Below are 13,891 nucleotides of genomic sequence, written 5' to 3' on the forward strand. Positions count from 1 at the left end.
ATAAAATTAAAAGGCCTGTACAAAGTTCTTAGAGTACTTGAGTCCCCTGATGTGAAACCACACGATTCGATCCGTAAGGATGAAGCATGGTGCCCTGCTCTACAGGATGCCTTAATGTAGAAGGTTCAAGCTCATAAACCTGCCGCCTGGAAACAATTTCTAATGGATAGGCGCCACACAAATGTTCAATAAATAAAATAATGCTCAAAAACAAGCTACCTTCTCTCCTGCTGCCTTCCCATTATTTAAATTCTCCAATGTTATGCAACAGGAGGTCACAGCCATTATCCACTCACTTAACCCAGTGTGCTAAGGAGATCCCCCGCCCAGCTCTCGTGGCCCTCTCCGATTTCTGTGATCACCAAGTTTATCAACGTTACCTTTAACTCAGCCAATGTATCTTCTACCATCAAGCAGGCGTGGATAACGCCTTCGCTTAAGAAGTACTGCAAGAGATTTTAGCGAATCTGCAGCAGGTGTCCGGTCTTTCCCACACCTTATATGAGTCATCGAAACCCCTGTTTGATACTCGATCTTGGCGTGTTATACCCAACCAAGACTGGAAAAGCGCTCGGCTGACGTCAGAGAGTTTACCATTGCTGGTTGTGTCATTCCAGTGGCAACCAAGGTTAAAACGTGAGTTTATCTTGATGCCCTCTTACGATGAAAGTCTACACAATCAATGTAGTCTCTACCACGTCATATTTTTTAAACTGTTGTAAGGTACTCACCCTTTCCTGTCTGTCTAAGAACAATTGTGCTTCCCTGGCCTGTGCCGATGTTGGTGCAAAGATTGATTACTGTGGCAGCCTTTTGCAAGGCACTGCACAAGGCAATTTAAATAAGCTACATACATACAGTGAGGAGGGACCTCCGCATTATTACCAATTTGTTGATCATGCCTCAAGTGACTGGCCCCCTCATCTTTGGAATAGTGTTCCATTAGACCAGAGACAAATGCGCTCCTTTTCCTTTCTTTAGGAAGGAGCCCAAGACTAATTTCTTTAAAGAAGTTGTTTTTGCATAAGTGCCAAGGGCAAGATATCTCGTCCTTGGCATTCCCTTCAGGTTGTTAAGGACGAGCTACCTTGTCCTTTTAAGCACTTAAGAGGTTAAAGTAGTATCAAAGGCAAAAAACAACTTCGTTAAAGAAATGAGACGTAGAGTGCCCCTCCCACTAGACCACCAGGGAATGTTTTCATGGAAAGGGGGCGGGGGGGCGTTCCTCCCCCCACCCACCCACCCAAAATGGACTGGGGGCCATGGCATGCAGCCCTCCCTGGGGGCAGATATCTGCTCCTAGGAAGGGGTATCTGACCCCAGGGAGGGCTGCATGAGATGCCCCACCCCTTATCCGCCCCCAGGGAGAGCTGAATGAGATGCCCCCCCCCCCCCATTTGGTGTGGGGGGGGATGGGTAAGAGGGCCACACCCCTACACATTACATAATTCCCCAGTGGTTTAGGGTGCCCCTCAGCCCCCCCCCCCCACAAAATGCATCCCAACATTTTCATCATTTTTTTTACCCAATTTCCCTTGGCGCAGATGGGCACATTTGTGTGCCAATCTGCTCCCAGGGTGCCCAAACCCTACTGTCCCACCACTGGGGGGCCTGTCCGACGTTTTGTGGTGGCCCTCTTCCCCCTCCACCCCGAATGGAGGGGGGGGGGTACCTCATGCAGCCCTTCCTAGGAGCCCCAGGGAGGGCTGCATGAGATGCCCTTCCCCCCCACACCCCCCCCATTTGGGCTGGGGTGGGAGGGCCACCACAAAATGTCAGAAAGGCCCCCCCAATGGATGTGGCAGTAGGTTTTAAGCACCCTGGGGGCTTTCCGGAAGCACCTCAAGACCATCCGATTTTCTTCTGCCTTTGCTCCCGCTCTCCCCTGCTGATCTGTTCTCTTGGCACCGTGCACCTGGCCACCCTCTGTCCTCCGGGCCCAGGTACCTGCTCACCCTGCCACCCTCCTGCACTGCTTCCGGGTCACCCCTTCCACTGGGATCTGTATCTGTACCCATACAGCCCCCCCGCCCTTTTTTCTTCCTGCACTTATCAGACCTACCCTGTCTGCTGCCTTAAACCAGCACTTGCAAATGGTGGCTGCACTACCACTGTTTGTTGCCTTTCTTATATATTTATTATTTATCTGTTTCTCCTCTGCTTCACACTTTCCACTTCTCCCCCTTCCATGCACTTTTCCCCCTCCCCATGCACTAGCGCGTTCTCAATGTCACTGGGCCTAGTAAGATTGTGGTTTTGTTCTCCCCTGTTCCCCCCCGTTCCCTTGCCTTGCCGCACTCTGAAACACTTGTGTACGAGCGCGATAGAAATAAAAATATCAATACGAGGAAGGGGCATCTGACCCCAGGGAGGGCTGCATGAGATGCCCCACCCCTTATCCGCCCCCAGGGAGGGCTGCATGAGATGCCCCCCCCCCCCAATTTGGTGTGGGGGGATGGGGAAGAGGGCCACACCCCTACACATTACATAATTCCCCAGTGGTTTAGGGTGCCCCTCAGGCCCCCCCCCTAAAATGCATCCCAACATTTTCATCATTTTTTTTTTACCCAATTTCCCTTGGCGCAGATGGGCACGTGTGCCAATCTGCTCCCAGGGTGCCCAAACCGTACTGTCCCACCACTGGGGGGCCTGTCCGACGTTTTGTGGTGGCCCTCTCCCCCCTCCACCCCGAATGGAGGGGGGGTACCTCATGCAGCCCTTCCTAGGAGCCCCAGGGAGGGCTGCATGAGATGCCCTTCCCCCTCAACCCCCCCATTTGGGCTGGGGTGGGAGGGCCACCACAAAATGTCAGAAAGGCCCCCCCAATGGATGTGGCAGTAGGTTTTAAGCACCCTGGGGGCTTTCCGGAAGCACCTCAAGACCATCCGATTTTCTTCTGCCTTTGCTCCTGCTCTCCCCTGCTGATCTGTCCTCCAGGCCCAGGTACCTGCTCACCCTGTCACCCTCCTGCACTGCTTCCGGGCCATCCCTTCCACTGGGATCTGTATCTGTACCCATACAGCCCCCCCCTTTTTTCTTCCTGCACTTATCAGACCTACCCTGTCTGCTGCCTTAAACCAGCACTTGCAAATGGTGGCTGCACTACCACTGTTTGTTGCCTTTCTTATACATTTATTATTTATCTGTTTCTCCTCTGCTTCGCACTTTCCACTTCTCCCCCCTTCCATGCACTTTTCCCCCTCCCCATGCACTAGCGCTTTCTCAATGTCACTGGGCCTAGTAAGATCGTGGTTTTGTTCTCCCCTGTTCCCCTCCCTTGCCTTGCCTTGCCTTGCCGCTCTCTGAAACACTTGTGTACGAGCGCGATAGAAATAAAAATATCAATACGAGGAAGGGGCATCTGACCCCAGGGAGGGCTGCACGAGATGATTCTCTCTCCCCCCCCCCCCCCCCATCTGTCCCCAGCAAGTCCTGCATGAGATGCCCCCCTCCATTTGGGGTGGGGGGGGAGGGAGAGGGCCACCCCCCTTTACATTACATAATTCCCCTGGTGGTTTAGGGTGCTCCTCAGCCCCCCCCCCCTGAAATGCATGCTAACATTTTCAATGGCTTTTTTGGTTTACCCAACTTCCCTAGGTGCAGATTGGCACTTGTGTGCCAATCGGTCCCCCAGGGTGCCCACACCCTACTGTCCCAACCATTGGGGGAGCCTGTTCAACGTTTTGTGGTGGCCCGCTGACCCCCCCCCCCCAAAATGGATGGGGGCACCTCATGCAGCCCTCCCCGCGGCTCCTAGGAAGGGCTGTATGAGGAGTCCCTTTATCTGTTTGGAGGGGAGAGGGCCACCACAAAACGTGGGACAGGCCCGCCAGTGGGTGGGGCTGTTGGTTTCGGGCACCCTGGGGGCAGATATCTGCTCCTAGGAAGGGACACATGAACCCAAAGGTCTGCATCAGATGCCCCCACCCCCCTATACATTACATAATTCCCCAGAATTTTAGGGTGCCCCTCAGCCCCCCCCCCTAAATTGCAGCCTACCATTTTCAAAAGAATGTATTTCTTTACCCAACTCCGCTTGGCGCAAATGGGCACATTAGTGTGCCAATCTGCCCCTAGGGTGCCCAAAACCTAGTGCACCATCCATTGGGGGGCCTGTCCCACGTTTTGTGGGGACCGCCCCCCGACCCCAAATGGATGTGGGGAACCTCATGCAGTCCTCCGTGGGGGCAGATTTCTGCCCCTAGGAAGGGGCAAATATGTTTTCACTGGGGGTGAGGTTCAGTAGACCGAGGATGGCTTGAAAGGGGGGCTGTGATTGGAGTGTTAGTAAAGATTTATTTTTGCTGGGGTGACGTAGGTAACAAAATGTTTTGTTTACAGCTTTTTCTACGTAAGCAGCTGCAACGTTATGCGAGTACTTTTTTTTATTATTGTACGGTTAGGGGCCACTGTCAGTGGGATGGGTCAGACTGGGGCTGGATTGTTGGTGGTGGGGGTAGGAATGGCCCGTCTGGGGAAGATAGATTGGTGGCCTTGGACACAACTGCAGGGGAAGGCCACAAATTGCCCCCCATGCCCGAAGAATATTGGGCGTTTCCCTGGGAGTGGATGTCTCCCATGTGGGTTGACCGTCGGCAAGCCCAGGCTGCACCATTGGGTACATCACAGATGTCATCTACGGGTAGGATTGGGGATCCTGCCGGGGCTCCCTGGGACTGCCGCTGCACTTGGGGATGGTGAACCCACATGGAGACAGGTGCCCAAGGCCAGGTATGGGATCTCCAACCATCCTGGTATTCTGGCTGACCTGGGTTACAGCTTCTCCCTTCGGAAAAGGACGGGGAATGTCCCGGGCCTCCCGGGAAGCATTGGCTTGTGGACGTTCAACCCACAGTGGGAGTCACCCGCCCAAGGCTAGGGACATCAGCTCCGACCATTCTGGAGCACAGGCTGTGCTGTCATACAGAATTTACCTTGGGGGAGCGAAGGGGACCCTGCAGCTGCTGCTGTGCTTGGGGGCGGTACACCCACATGGTAAATGGATGTCCAAGGCCGGGGACCTCACCTCCAAACGTCCTGGAGTTCTGGCTGGGCTGCATTGCACCTTTTCCCTTTGGGGAGGTATTGGCACACTTGCAGTGTCAGAACATGTGAGTGAACCTTTTTGGGCACCATAAAGAGAAGTAATAAACCCATCAGAAGAATTCACACAGATCAGAATGAGTTATAATAAACTAGGTGAACCCAACTGATAAACTACTAAATATATATTTACAATGAAAACGTGTATGGAGCAGAGAAAGAGATATTGCAAGTGTCTATCTGCAGCTTTCAATTCAAGTAGGCACTCAAACCTGCTCAGCTAGCCTCCAGAACCTGCAAATCGTGATCTGCCTCAGGAACATATTTCATGGTAAAGAATGACATTATCAAAATATCAAAGCTACAATGCTGCATCGTGTGCCAAGATTGTAGTCACTCCGTAGACACCCTCATTTACTGATGCTTACCCCGATTCGCTAAAGTACTAGAAGGAAGCAGAATTTGGAAAAGCGTCTCAAGCAAAATGTTCGATGTGTTGGTTATTCCTTATGGCATTTTTAAAGTTTTTATCACACCACTCCAAATATGGGAAATGGCATAGTTGAGTTCATTCACCAGAAGAGAGCACTCGGAAAAGCTCCATCTGATGCAAAGCGAACATCAATATTAAGAGCTTCTGAAACACAACAAACAGCAGCACGACTTGCCGACCAGAGGACAAGACAAACTGAAGCAGGCATGAGTACAAGAGCAACATCCTCCAGGGCAGACGAGACACCACTCGATCAAGACAGGGCAACGCCGGGTACCCCAGCTAGTTTAAATATAAAGGAATTTTACTTACATTTCTAACCATAGGCTTTTACAAAAATGTAGTTTTGATTTAAATGAAAGAAAACCTGTGAAGTGAAATACCCAGCCCTTTGTAGTTCCTTCTGGACTTTAATTTTCCTTCAGCCAAACTTAATTCAAAGCCTCAAAGAGTGGCTCCGTTTGTCGTGCTTGGTCTTAATAGTACGTATGACTCCTAAAGCAGGGGTACCCCAGTGTCCCAGAGAGGGTACTTCACCTCTGCCATTTATGTGGCTAGGCTGGTGGTGGCTTTTTCTTGTGTGCAGCTTCAGCCTAGTGGAAACCATTTTTCCCAGCTCGCGTCCATTTTATCACACTCCATTAATAAAATGAAGGTAGTCTTTGCATCCCATGTCCCTTTGTGTGAAGTGACGAAGTGTCCATATTTAGTCACAGGGTGCCTTGTCCCAGAACTTGGCGGATGTAGCCAGCGGGAATCCAGCACCGACTCATCTGCTGATGCCGGTCTCAAATACGGATCCCTTTGTGTGTGGGCACTTGCTGGGTGCGCTTAGAGGGATGGTCAGCCATTGGCCGAACATCTTTCTGAATGTTGCTTGGTGTGTGCGCGAGTGCTCTGTTCGATCAGACTCCAGAACCTGCACTCCTGGAAAGCATGATGCCATGAAAAAGGACCGAGGCTCTGCACCAGCACATCTGATGCTCCACCAATCTGATGGAGCTCTGCTGCTCCAGACGACCAGAACAGACTTGTGCTCTTACTCCCCCCCCCTCTTCACCCCCAAACTGCCTGTGCCCCACCTACACTGGGGACAACTGGGTGCCCTCTCCTGTTGAAGACCAAGTCTCCCTGAAGCTCCTGACCGTGCCTGTATGGACGGTCCCTCAGGAGCGGAACCCCTGAAGATTCTGTGCGCCATATGGATGCGTTACTCGCAGCAAAGGACATCAAGCAAGTGCCCCGATTCCATCTCCCCCATCAGGAAGCTCCAGGAACTGCTCCTTCAGACATTTCTACAAAAGGCAGCTCAAATAAACACACTTGGTTGGCCTTGGCCTTGGCCCTAGGCAAGTGCAGAAGAACTGATCTGCCATAACGAAAGAAAGCCCTATGGAAGTTCTAGTTGGGACCGAGGCCAGGGAATGTTCCCATTCCGCTCACATTTTTTGGGGTAATGGTTATGAAGTAGACTGGACGGCCACCTGTGTGATGTCTGTAAAGTGGTCTTGTACAGCCCGAGTGTGTCATTTAGTCTGCCTCGCTGCGGATGGCCTTGCAATAACGAGGCGATCGTTAATGTGCAAAGGGAGAGGCAAAGGCAAATACTATGGTAGTTCTGCTTGTAAGGGTGCGGGCATGATTCTAGGTCAAGAGAACCATCCGGATGGGAGTGCCCATGGTTGGGTTGGGAGGGGGGAGATTGCAAGTGTGAATGTGTCCGTTTTTTCAGGGCTGCAGAGCAGGGTGGGGTGGGGGGAAATGGAACTAGAGACGTGAGAGTTAGTGTTGCTCAGTTGGTTTGGTGTGCTTAAAAGGAAGGAACAAGTTACTTACCTGTAACTGTTGTTCTCCAGCATGGGTCTGGCACGGATTCACATGCTCATGAATATTCCCCATCGTCAGGCTGGGAATCCTCGGTAAAGAAAAAAAATCAGTATCAGTTTCGTTTCTGATCTGTCTTTCTTGGTAGTAACCAATCACTGATCTCTGGGTCATACTGCCCCCAGCCAATGACTGCCCTCTCCCTAAGCCCCGCCTCTGGCAGCCATCCTCAGATTTGGTAGCAGGCAAAGTGGCAGTATGACCAAGTGAAGAGCCGCAGAGGGGTAGGTGGGAGGGTTTGCATGTGAATCCATGCCAGACCCATGCTGGAGAACAACAGTTACAGGTAAGTAACTTGTTCCTTCTCCAGCATGGGATCTGGCATGGATTCACATGCTCATGAATAAAAGAATACATAGCAGTATACACATGCACAACCACGGGAGGTGGCAAACGCTCAACATTAAGCATTACATCCAAAACTCAAACATTAAGCAATTCTTAATCCCGATCGACGCAGTAGAATCTTGTGAAGGTGTGCGTCGACCTCCACATAGCAGCCCTGCAGATGTCCGGCAGGGGCACACCAGACAGGAACGCCGTGGTAGCAGCGATCGCTCTGGTCGAATGGGCTCTTGGACGGCCGGGCAGCGGTCGGTTTGCCAACCGGTGACAGTGCATGATGCAGCCGGAGAGCCATCTGGAAATGGAAGTTCGAGAGAGCCTTCCCTTGATTCACAGACCCAAAGTTCACGAACAGTTGTGACGTCTTCCGAAAACTCTTGGTGCGGTCCACGTAGAACTTCAGCGCTCTAGCTACATCCAGCGAGTGCAAAGTCCTCTCGGCCGGTGTCGAAGGCGATGGGAAGAAACTGGTAACACCAAGGGCTCGTTGAGGTGGAAGTCCGACGGCACCTTGGGCATGAAGGAGGGGTGCGTCCTCAGCACCACCCTCGTGTCATGAAAAGTCAAGTATGGAGGCTTGCAAGATGGGGCCTGGATCTCCCCCACTCGTCGTGCGGAGGTGATGGCCACAAGGAATGCTGTCTTCCATGACAGGAACTTCAAAGGCGCCGAATGCATAAGCTCGAATGGGCCCCCCCGCCCCCATGAGCCTGGTCAGCACCATATTAAGCTCCCATGCCGGGGCAGGAGCCTTCACCGACGGGAATGATCGGAATAGTCCCTTCATAAATTCCTTCACCAGGCGATGCGACCACAAGGACACGTCCCGTAGTCCTGGTATATCGGGAGATGGCAGCCAGATGTATTTTGATGGAGGCGTGAGCCAGTCCAGCTTTGGCCAGCGACAGTAGGTACGGCAGTACTTGAGGGGCCGTAATCCGCAGAGGGTTAATCTGCTGTGCACGGCACCAGACAGAGAACCTCTTCCATTTATGACCGTAACACTTGAGAGTTGAGGACGCCCTGGCTTTTGCAAGAACCTCTCTGCAATCAGCCAGTATATCGTACCCTCCAAACTCTAGCGCTGCAGGATCCAGGCCTGCAAGTTCAGCGGGTCGTGGTGGAGAATGGCGCCTCCTTCTCTGGAGAAGAGATCCGCGTCAGCCGGCAGCTTGACTGGCAGGGACGTTGACAAGTCCAGAAGGTCCGGGAACCAGATCTGCCTCGGCCACGCCGGTGCGACGAGGATCATTCTGCACCTGGACTTCTTGAGCTGGTTGATGAGACGGAGCAGCAACGGAGGGAACGCGTATAGAAACAGGCCGTCCCAGGGGAATGAGAAAGCATCGCCCATGCTCCTCGGCTGTGGGAACCTGCTGGCGAACCTCTGGCACTTGGAGTTCGTCTCCGTCGCAAACCTGTCGATCTGGGGTTTGCCCCATCGTTGGAAGAGCCGATCCACCTGGTCCTGGCGTAGTTCCCACGCGTGGCACGAGTGCAGCTCCCTGCTGAGTGAGTCGGCGATGGTGTTTTTTATTCCTGCCAAGTGGAAGGGAACCAGAAACATCCCCTGGGCGACGGCCCAGTGCCACAGATCCTGGGCCTCCTTGGATCGGGCTGGGGGATCTGGTGCCCTCTTGCTTCCGTATGTAGTACATTGTGGTGGTGTTGTCGGTGAAGATCCTCACCACTTTGTCCTTGAGAGACGGCAGGAACGACTTGAGCGCCCAGAACACTGCTCGGAGCTCCAGAATGTTGATGTGGAGGGACCTCTCCTCCGGGAGCCAAAGGCCTCTTGTGTGGAGATCTCCGGTGTGGGCCCCCCCCTCCCCAACCCTCCAGAGAGGCGTCCATCATCACAGTCTCCTGAAACGCCAGGGTTTGAAAGTCCGTGCCTGTAGTGAGGTGAGCACGGGTGCTCCACCATACGATCGCCCGACGGAACTAGTCGTCGAGAGGGATCCTGTCCTCGAAGCAGCCGGTCGCCTGAAACCAGCGGGCGTCGAGGAACTCCTGTAGCGGACGCATCCGAAGTCTGCAAAGGGGTACAAGATAGATGCATGAGGACATCATCCCGAGAAGGGACTTGATGGACCTCACCCTGGTCACGTCCGTGGCTAACAGGCGCCGCACCTTGCCTAGGATGGTCTTGGTCCTCTCCTCTGACGGGGAGGCCAATTGCCCCACTGTATCGATCTTCGCTCCCAGAAACAGTGCTACTTGCGATGGAACCAGGTGGGATTTGGGGTAGTTGATGGCGAACCCCAGTTCCGTGAGCAACCGGACGGTCCTCGCTGTGTGTTCGGAAGCGAGTTCCCTTGTCCTTGCCCGGATTAGCCAGTCGTCCAGGTAGGGGTAGACGTGGATCCCCTGCAGGCACAGCCGCGCTGCCACTGGTGCCAGGCACTTGAATACCCTGGGCGCCGACTTTAATCCGAACGGTAGGGCTCTGAATTGGTAGTGGCATCCCTGAACCACGAACCTGAGAAACTTCCTGTGTCCTTTTAGAATGGGGATGTGGAAGTAAGCATCCTCCAGGTCCGACGACGATAGAAAGTCGCCTTCCTCCAGCTGTCCCAGCACGTGCTGGAGGGTGACCACCCTGAATTTCTGCACCTTGATGTATTTGTTTAACCGACGCAGGTCCAGGATGGGGAGCCAACCACCTGTCTTCTTTTTGACGAGGAAGTACCTTGAGTACACTCCGGAGCCCCGGAGCCTCCTGGGAACAAGCTCGATGGCACCTTTCCTGAGCATCGCCCTTAACTCCAACAGCAGTTGAGTGACGGGATTCTCCTTCCTGGCCTTTGGAGGAATGCGAGGGCACTTCTTCTGGAATTCCAGCGAGTGCCCGTCAGCCAGGGTGTCCAACACCCAACGGTTGGTGGAGATGGACTCCCACAAGCTGACGAACTTAGTCAGCCGGCCTCCCACCAGGGTGCTTCGGTGGGGGCCCAACAACACGGCCAGGTCAGTCTTGCTTGGAGGCGGCCTTGCCGCCTTGGCCTCCTTGGCCTCCTTGGCGATGACGGCGGGATCCCCCTTGCTTGCCGCGACCTCTGTAGGCCTCCTAGGAAGAGTAGCGGGCCGCCTGGCGGTAAGTGGAGGAGCCACGCTGGATCCTTTGGAGGCACTCTGTCTGCCTCCGGAGCTCCGAAAGGGCCGTCGCTGCTGAAGCACCCCTAGGGCCCAGGCCGTCTCCAAGTCGGTCTTGATGGCCTGTAGAGACTCGTCCACCGCCTTACCAAAAAGGTTGTTGCCATCAAACGGCATGTCCAACACTCTGGTCTGGACGTCCTGGCGAAAGTCCGTTGCCTTGAGCCATCCTCGTCGCCGGAGGAAAACTCTGTTGCCCAGTTGGCGAAATCCGGTATCGGCAATGTCCGTTGCCACCGTTATGACATGATCCGACGCCATCTCGCCTTCTTGCAGAATTTCTAGGGCCTCCGCCCTCTTGTCAGGCAGGAAGTCTAGCAGGGGAACTATCTTGAACCAGAGCTCCCTGTCGTAGCAGGCCACGATCGCCAAGGCATTGGCCGCCTTAATCGTCGTTGCCGCCGACGAGATGACTCGTCGTCCCATGGAGTCCAACTACTTGCCCTCGCTGTCTGGCAGGGAAGTGGAAGCCGCCACACCCGCCGCTTCCTTCTTAGCCGCTGCCTTCTTAGCCGCTGCCGAGACGACAGAGTCCGGCGTGGGCTGGGCCCTGAGGCACAAGGGGGCGGCATTGGGGACTCGTATCTGCTGTCCCTCTTGGGGCGGCGTCGTGGAAGGGTTCTTGTGGACGGCATGCCCCTCGTCCCAGATGTCGTCGAGCAAAGGCACCGCGAGGACCGTCTTCCTCTTGGCCTCTCGTCACTGGTAAAGAAACCCTTCCTTTTTTTGTTCTTCAGGGCAGAGCTGGAAGAGCTCAGATGCCCTGGTTATCATGGCGTGGAAGGAACCAATTTCGTCGGCTGGAGCAGCCCGCAGGGGGGGTGGAGGTGGGGGGGGGGGCGGAATACGGGTGCTGATGACGGGATGTCTGCTGTGTCATCGCCACCGTCGTCGTCCGTCCCCGTTGCTGTATCCATCACCGTATCCGCTCTAGGGTCCGGCAAAGGGGGATGAGGGGTCCACAGGCCTCGCGGGCATGAAGGGCGGGGAGGGGTGGACTCCTCCGCTTGTTCGGAGGGTTTCCCCGACGGGCCTGGTTCTGGATCCTCCGTCGGGGTCCGTGGTAATCTCATCCTTATCTTGGTACATAAGGATTGGATCGCCAACAAAATGGCCGCCGAGCTATCCTGGGGCTCGGGTAATGGCTGTGACGGACGGGATGGCCGCTCCACTGGGCCCTCTTCGATCACGTCAGCGGGGACCGCCCCCTGGGATCGAACCTTCTCAAACCTCTCGTTGAGGCCCTTCTCGGTTTCCACCAGCCCCTCCTAAGAGGCTGAGTCTGTAATGGCCACCGCCCCCCCCTCTTTTTCTGCCGGGGCCTTCACAGAGGTCTTAACGATGGCCTGAAAGAGGATTCCCTCCGCTGTGGCAGGGATACTCTGGGCCCAGAGGCCGTTTCCACTGGCGTAGTCTCAGCCGGCTTCGCCAGGGTCGCAGCGACCACTTCGATAGAGGCCTTTGCTGGCTGGAACAAAGCCCTCACCACCTTAGGTGCGTCCTGGGCCTTTGTCTTGGGGGAGGGGAGGGTCAGCGCCTCGCTCCCCCTTCGAGATCGACCGGGGCCACTCCAGCAGCTTACCTGGGTTCTCGGACTTCCTCTTCCCCGAACCAGAGCGCTGGCTCATGGTTGAACGTGCTGGGGAAGTCGCGCCCTGCCTGGCAGCCGAAGAGCCCGACCTTTCGGCGCTCCCGGTGCCCACAGACTCGCGGTACTTGGCCTTCTGTTGGGCCCCCGTCACCAGGGCGCCCTCACAGGACTTAGAAAAAGTCTGAGCGAGCTTCTTCGCCTTCTCACCTGCTGTGCCCTTCTTCAGCCAGGCGGGAACGACGATCTTGTTTGGTCCGTTCCGAAAGGTTCTTGCAGAATGCACAGTCCTTCTCCACGTGCGTCTTGTCCTCATGAAGGCAGTAGAGACATCGCGAATGCTCGTCCTCCTTGAAAACGTTTTGTAATCCGCATCCAGGGCAGCACCTGAACAGCTTGGATCGACGAAAACTTCACCCTTGAGGGGCGTAGAAGAATTCCGAAACGGGTCCCCATTATCGGAAGTAGAAACGGTGGAGCTTGAGGCTCAATTAAACCGAAAAAATGAGAATATCTCCTGAAAAAGCGCGAAAAATGCAGCAAAAACTCGAGAGCTAAAGCACGAGGATCCCAACACTTGAGCGTGCGGTAAAAATCTGAGGATGGCTGGCAGAGGCGGGGCTTAGAGAGGGCAGTCATTGGCTGGGGCAGTATGACCCAGAGATCAGTGATTGGTTACTACTAAGAAAGACAGATCAGAAACGAAACTGATACTGATTTTTTCTTTACCGAGGATTCCCAGCCTGACGACGGGGAATATTCATGAGCATGTGAATCCATGCCAGACCCCATGCTGGAGAAGTTGCTGTTTTGTATACGGTGGTGAGAGGAAAGAGGAGTCAGAAGGGGCAGGAAATGGTTACATGAGATGGTGCTTGTGGTTCAAAGCAGTTGGTCCGATTGAATAAGAAAACGTGCCTTTGAAAGGCAGACTGTTTGCCAAAAAGAAAGACATTTAGGAACATGAAACCAGAATTCCGGAGGGCGGAATATGGAGTATGAAACTGCATGGAAATGGCGCACGGCGCGTTAGACAGCAGTTTCAAAATTGCGAGGTCTCACATACTTGCTAGTTTTATATCTAGCTTCCATAAAGCACCTGGGCTGGAGATCTACATCTGTGTAGCACATGTGATGCTGGCTCAGCTCTAGAAGTCATCCTACACACAGCTTTGGTACTACTATATACTGCAGTAATATCCGAGACACGGCCAAACCTATGCCATGATGGACCATAGAGACATGTTTAGATCGCGTTTCATGCCTTGCAGACCTGATGCATAGCACTCTCACATGCACCCTGCTGATCCGTGGCATGACGAGGAATTGATCCACTGCACCTCAGCGTTACAAGGTGTGCACCCTCAAGCACAAAGGGCGCT

At 54.1% G+C, this 13,891-nt stretch overlaps 1 protein-coding gene across 1 annotated transcript in view; it reads right to left on the minus strand.

Annotated features, from left to right (window-relative positions):
- CNPY3 (canopy FGF signaling regulator 3) overlaps positions 1-13,891 on the minus strand; it is a 174,569-nt gene that overhangs the window by 94,942 nt on the left and 65,736 nt on the right. The gene's annotated exons all lie outside the window — the stretch shown is intronic.

The sequence above is a fragment of the Ambystoma mexicanum genome, chromosome 4q (assembly GCF_040938575.1).
Source record: "Ambystoma mexicanum isolate Mex_15411 chromosome 4q, UKY_AmexF1_1, whole genome shotgun sequence".
In the NCBI taxonomy this organism is placed as follows: Eukaryota; Metazoa; Chordata; class Amphibia; order Caudata; family Ambystomatidae; genus Ambystoma; species Ambystoma mexicanum.